The sequence below is a fragment of the Chelonoidis abingdonii genome, chromosome 2, assembly GCF_003597395.2.
Source record: "Chelonoidis abingdonii isolate Lonesome George chromosome 2, CheloAbing_2.0, whole genome shotgun sequence".
Lineage (NCBI taxonomy): Eukaryota > Metazoa > Chordata > Testudines > Testudinidae > Chelonoidis > Chelonoidis abingdonii.
In genome coordinates, this window is record NC_133770.1 from 47,239,849 (window position 1) to 47,246,853 (window position 7,005).

The following is a 7,005-nucleotide window of genomic DNA, read 5'->3' on the forward strand; positions in this document are numbered from 1 at the left end:
GCCCGAGTTAGTTTAAAATAAGGACATATGTTCACCTGTGACTGACTGCGTAACGCAATGACCAAGCGTGACAGTGCACATCCCCCCCGATCTATTAATGCTATGGTTTTTTATACCATATCATTTTTAACTGGGTCTGGTAAAACCGTTGCTCCATGGTCGAGCGCTCAATGTACACCCCTACACGCGGTTTGGAATCGAGGACCACTATATGCTCAGCATAAACCTCACGCCCGGAGATTACTCACGGCATGGAGGCACCGATCCTTGTCTTGGGACAGGCTTTGGCCCAGTGGTAATTGGGCGTCTGCACAGTAAACTGCTATTATGCCCACGAATAATAAGGGCAGCATGTCATAAAACGAATATCTGCTCGTTCTTTCGTGAGTGAGGGGCGAAGCCTGTGCCTTCATTCCGGTTATACCCCCATGCTGGGCTAGTTGGGACCGCCCCCCCACCACTCTTCCCAAACCCCAGCGTCCTTTCGGCCTCGAGCCATTCCTCACTGTCGTTCTCCCGTTATAGTTTTTCTAGAGTTCTCGACAGTCCGGGGCCTTTGGGTTTGGGGTTGTCTTCCTGGGTTTGCGTGTCTCCCCGCTTGGAGTCCTGGAACAGTTTCGCGGGCTGCCAGTTGTCTTCCCGGGGGAGACCAACTCATCATAGGTAGAGGGGTCATTCTGACCTACCCAAGTCCGAGTCCCTGGTGGTAACCCCGCGCTAACGGATCCAATATTAGTACCTCCATCATCTCCTCAGAGCTATGGGCTTCAGGGCGCACGCCATTTCCGGGTCAGGTGGATCAAGTCCCAAACAAATGCGTTCGGTGGTGTCTTTGTCCTCCATATATCCGCCATTCACTGGAACCTCATGGGCTTGTAGTGCCGTTGTCACTCGAACCTGGGCCAGGACTCTGCCTTTAGCTGGGAATAGTTTTTGCTGCACTTTCTGCAGACATATCGTATAGACCTCTGGGCTTCCCACATAGGATGGGGGCCAAGGTACGAGACCATTGTTCTCGGGCCAAGGCCTCCGCAAGGCTGTTCTCTTCAAAAGCAGGAGGTATGCTTCCCACATCATCCTCCCTGGTCATTTTTTTGGTAAGTAATGGCTAGCCCGTATGGTCGGGTCCCTTCCCCGTGGTGACTCTTGTTCCTAAGGGTCTTCATCTGGGCTTATTAGGTCTCTCAGCAGGGCTGGTCTGAGCACGCCTGACTCAGCAGCAGCTGATTAGTCTCTTGCTGGCAATCTAGTCGCCTCTTGTTGGGTGGTTTGCTGGACCCTGGTAGCCTCCTGCTGGCCGCGGTGGCATGTATCCGGGGGGAGGCCTTGACCGCGTCGTCCATTCTTAAGGGTGGGGGTTTTTAATGTCCCTCCCCCTGGACTATGTCCCCAGCACGCAGATCCCAGCCCCTGAAACACGTGTGGCAAATTGCCGTCTGTTCTCTGAGGTCTCGCTGCTTTCTCTTCTCATGGGTAGTCAGGCGATTACTTGCTTGCCTCTGAACCAGGTTCTTAATCACTCCCCTAGTGTCCTTGGAGGAGGGGATGGAGAGGGAGGACCTGGGCCGCCTCTCTACTCCAGGTCCCAACCCAGGGGCCTGGGGTTGTGGTGAACCACTTGACTAGGTTTTCTTCCCTGGGTTACTCCCTCTCATACCGTCAGCTGTGTAAAGGGCTTCTCGCCTTCTCTTCTATACAAGGCCTGGTGCCCTTTACTTAGGGTTTCTGTGGGCTTCTCCAATCCACCGCAGCAACTCCTCCAACTTCTATTTCTCTCTGGACAAACCTCTCTCTTCTGGCAATCTGCACTCTTGCTCGCAATCCCACCTTTCTCCTTCACCACTACCCACCCTGTTGACTGAAGGCAGGGTTTATATTCCCATGACTGGAGTCAGGTGCTCTAACTGGAAGTCAGGTGCTCTAATGGAGTCAGGTGCTCTAACTGGAGTCAGGTGCTCTAATTGGAGTAGGTGTCTAATTTGGAGTCAGGTGCTCTAATTGGCCACAGCTGTTCTAGTTAATCTAAAGCAAACCTTCCTCCCTTGGCAGGGAATAAGGCCCCCTGCTAACACTCTTATTCTGCCCTCTGGCCATGCTGTATCACAATACATTTAATACATTAATTCATTTTATTACCTACTCTCAACTTTTCTCTTGCCATATGATTTCTTAGCATAGTATTATACGCTCTTTTTAACCCTAAAATCAGACCTTTCCAGAACAGCATCTATGGAAATTAGAATGCTAGGGAATGGGTTTTTCTTATGTAAGCTAACCCTCCCATAGAGAAGCATAGGCTTTTGCTATTTCTAAGACCCTGTTTCCCCAATATCCTATCCAATTCCCTTAGGAAATTATTTATATAAAAATTATTTTATAAGATAATGACTCCCTCAAAAATATTTTAATTATTTTTTATATTAGAGGCATTTGCGTCTTGTGACAGGAGACTACCTAGTCTTTCCTCCACCATTGGTCAAGTGCCATGTTTCTTGCTCCATTATAGTCTGTTTCCATAACAGTGACATTTTTCTCACTAGTTTTCTTACATGTCATCTGTTGTCCTCTTTTCTGTCTTCCACCAAGTGGTATCCTGTCAAGTACTTGTCTAGAAATACAGCTTCTTGATACCTGTACGAAATGGCCAAACCAGTTCAGCCTTTTTTTTTTATCATTGTTTCTACAGTCCAGTGGCAAGTCCTTTGTAACACCTCAGCATCGGTTACTTTATCCTGCCAGCAGACACCAAGTTATTCTTTGCTGATGGAATGCATTACATTTCCTATTGGGAGGATTCTAGCATTTGCCAAGGGTTTTGTTTGTTTGTTTGCTTGTTTATTTGGGGGGGTCTTGATTTGTTGGGTCTGAATAGAGTCTTCAGCATTCAGTCCATCACATTTTGCATACTCCAAGAACACTAATATTGAGCAGTCATTTCTCTGACTACTTGACTCAGTTTACCAGAGACCCACATGGTTCATCGTGCTCCAGCAGCACGCAACCCTAGTGTTAGTTTTAGCTGTTAGGAGCTCTTGTTACAGGCAAGAAATTCCCTCATGGGTTTGGTGCACCCTCTTCATACCTCCATTTGAACCCGTTGTCGACTCGACTCCAAGAGCCTAACTGAAAGAGAGGCTGGCTAATTGAGATAGGCTGTTTTATCAGGGTTGTTTTTGTAACTGACTTTTTTTACAGGGACAGGACTGACTCACAACCATGGATCCATGGCTGCTCATTCAATATATTCAGAATGATTCATATTATGTATGGGGTTCCTTCATCCACCACCCACGGGACATACCTGGTAGCTTAGGATGTCCCCACAATAAGAAAGGATTTGAAAGGTTAATTTTGAACCCTGACTTCCCTTCACACTATTATCTGCATTTGACAGTCAAGCCCTAAGAATTTATGAACTACGGCAAACTGCCCCCTGAAAACTAAGGCCCCTTCCTGCAATGGGCTGCACTCTGGTGGACCCCACCTTTAACTTAAGTGGAGCTCTGTGCATGCACAGGGGATCTGCCTGCGTGGAGTTCAATTCATGATTGGGACTTAATAATTGCATAGCATCTATGGAAGGACAGAATTCTATAGCATTCTAGCCAAGGATCTCAAAGCTTGCATCAAAGAATTTAACAAAGACTAATGAAGTAAGACTATCACATTTCTAAGGTAGTACTATCAACCCAATTTTTATTCCAGTGTTTTAGGGAGCATTTAAAAGTGAACTCCTTTTGGGAACTACAGAAGGAGATGACGTCTCCTCCTCCCACATGGACTCTCAAATACCATCCAGTCTGGAGCCAAGACAGGAACTGGATGTTCCACACTGCTCTGTTTATGGAGTCTTCCCTGACTTTAGGGGACATATTCCTCCTGAGATTCTTTCAACAAGGAGTCTTAAAACAGTTTTAACTTGATAGTATTCTGCTCTCCCATCATGATATTTCTATTCTGTAGCTTAGCCAGGAAGATCTCCAAAGGGCCTAAATGGACTACTCACATGAGTATGGTTTTCTGGACTGGGCCGAAAGAAAGGAAATAATAGCACTTATACATGACTATAAGACCTTTTTATAACTGATCAGAATTAAGGCAAAATAAAATATTTCTCTCTCAACTTATTCCAATATTAATAACATTCTACTGCATTAATTTTGAACGGTTCCACTGATTTTTTTTAATTGCCATATTAGTTGAAGTTGCTCCATCCAGTGGAGCGTTATCATATTGCAGTGCACATACAGGCCACTGGTTAAATCTATTTTTCTGTCAAATAAATTTTTTTTTAAATGATCAATTTACATAAGCAGCATTTTAATGCAATGCATCAATGTTTTAAAACTTTAGAGGCCCAAATGTTTTTGAATTAACTATTTTTGTCAAATTCAAAACATAATCTATGCCAACTTCACTGCTTTGTACTGATGTGTTCTGGAAACTTTTAGAAAAGCAAGAGAAAAATAGAAAATTGTGTTATTTGGACCATTCCATTTTTGTTCTAAAAGTAAATCTCTGGTGTTAATTAAATAAGAAGCATTTCTTAACTTATATAATGAACATCAGTGATGGTTCTTGTCCATAATAAAAAAAAAAATTGACTTGTGTATACAAACTGAATTACGGACAATCTGTATTGAAAGAGATTTAATACCCAAGTGTAAAGCAATTTAATACCTTGTTCTCATTAAAGTGATGATATAATTGTTGTCTATGTCATGAAAGAATAGAAATAGATAATAATTAGGATTTGATGTAGCAATTTTCCAGTTATCATGGACAGTGATGTGTGAGCACTTGAAAATGTAAGTAGAGTAGAAATAACAATAATGGAAAAGTTCTGTAGTAGAAACTACAGAATATTAATCAATTAAATATAAATCAGTTTGAATTATTGTAAAGCTCTATTAGCCATATGCATGATTCCACAACTGAATTCTGTTGTATGATTACACATCTTGCTATTTTAAATCTGTTACGTAAGTGGGACTCACTGCAGATAAAGAATTGAATCAATGGAATAGCAATAAACAGTGCATCACTGATTAGCAGTGTGTGATATCAAGGAAAAAATGGTGGTGTTCTACAATCAGTCTTGACACTTAGTATGCCCACTGGCACACCCACTGTATAACTCAACACCCAAATTAAATTAAAAGAAGACAACAACAGCATCAGTAAGTTGCTGGTGAAATTGGCTGGGTTTTTTAGAGTAATGATATAAATATTTTAAAAAGCAATGCAGTTGGTAAAGAAACCACCTAAACACCTTTGATACTTTGAGGTGCATACCAGCAATATTAGCATCTCTCTTTTATTTTTCTTCTGTATTATAAAGACTTTGGCAGTAAAAACACCTAAACAATGGCTCATTTCAAAGGCAATGATGTAATAAGTCATCTAATTCTTGTTCTTCTTCTGAATTTGCTTAGCGTTGGAGCAGAACTAGCGCTAGAATCATGATTCTAATGAGTACCATCAACACTCACTGACTTAAGCTGCATTGAAGGTTCTCATTTTCCTGTGTTTCCCTTCTTTCATCTTCAGTGATGATTGATGTTATGGAGCTGAATTAATGTGACCATTGATAATATCTCTGGATGAGGCTGTAGACATATTTACCTTCCTGTTGGAAGTCAGTGGGAGTTGAGGGTGACCAGCATTTTATGATATAAGAGCTGCTAGCAACCTCAGAGTGAGTGTCTTCAAGAACAAATATATTTATAGATTATGCCATTGGTATTATCAATTGTCATGCTGACTCAACACACTGAAAACCAAGCAGTACTGAACTTGAAAGAAGTAATGAGAATACTCATTAGGGTGTATTGACGTACAAGAAAAGAACACGGACTATGACACTAGATTATTGATAACCATTAACAAAGGTACTTCCAATATTATGTACTTTGTGCAATGTGGTCTAACGTTTCCTTGCTGTTGTATTTGCAAAAGAACGTTTGCAACTCCTACAGAAGACTCCAATATAATAAAGTAAAACACATGAAGTATTTGGAGGCATTACAGCTACTATTAGCCAAACCCAGCTGTACAGTTGGTAGGTAACAAACAAACTGCAGTAAAATCAGCAAATAATTATCAACATAACTAAAGGCTCTTATCCATATTTTTTCATATATATAAGTGAAAGACAATGGGCTAGAAGAATGGCTTAATTTTCAGGCATTCTAAAAACACTACTAAGTAAGTACTTGGATATCATGCTTAAGGATGAAAAGCATTATATATTGTGAGTATTATGGAATCTCATTCAGTTAAAGTATTTTATTCATTAATTCATCATATCCATCAACAGAGATCAGGGACAGTCAGTCAAGATTTCTCATGTATCCTCATCAGCACAACAATCCAGCTGCTTAATAAGCACAGCCTAGTTTTATTTATGGCTAACAGAGGAAGTGTGAGCAGTTGAAAACCACAGGCCTGGAAGTCTAGAAGTCTGGATTCTATTATTTATTCTCCCTTAAACTTTTTTTTAAAAATAAAATATTGAATATAAATTATGGATAAGGGTAGTTTAATAAATACAAGAAAAGTTATAGTACCCTAATTAATTTATCTTAGTGTAGAAAATATTTATAACTAGCTTTTTACATAAAGATATCATCCAAACTTCATTCTGTGATGAGAAAAATGAAAATTATAGGGAAAACACCAGGGATGAAAGTAATTTACAGGACTTACCAGTACAGCTGGAGTCCTGAGGGGGCGTGGCCTCAACCAGAAGAGGCGTGGCCTCAACCGGAAGAGGCATGGTCTCTCGAGATTTAAAGGCCCCGGGGCACCAGCTGTGGCTGGGAGCCCCAGGGCCTTTAAATCAACCTGGGGCTCCCAGCTACAGAGGTGGCTGGAAGCCCCCCAGGCTCCTGCCACTGCGGCGCTCCGGACCCTTTAAATCCCCACTGCAGCTCTGGCTGCCAGAGCCACGGGCGGGATTTAAAAGGATCTGGGTTGACCGCAGCAAAGGCAGCCCAGAGTCTA

At 42.0% G+C, this 7,005-nt stretch overlaps 1 protein-coding gene across 2 annotated transcripts in view; it reads right to left on the bottom strand.

Annotated features, from left to right (window-relative positions):
• The window catches only part of FAM237B (family with sequence similarity 237 member B), a 30,044-nt gene extending 23,318 nt beyond the window's left edge, over positions 1-6,726 (bottom strand). Inside the window, exon 1 of one of the 2 annotated variants that reach the window (XM_075062335.1) lies at positions 6,709-6,726. The gene's annotated coding sequence lies outside the window, so the exon portion shown is untranslated. Of the gene's footprint in view, positions 1-6,699 lie in introns of both variants that reach the window. The other variant, XM_075062336.1, reaches the window with a different exon arrangement.
• Positions 6,727-7,005: the final 279 nt, after the last annotated feature.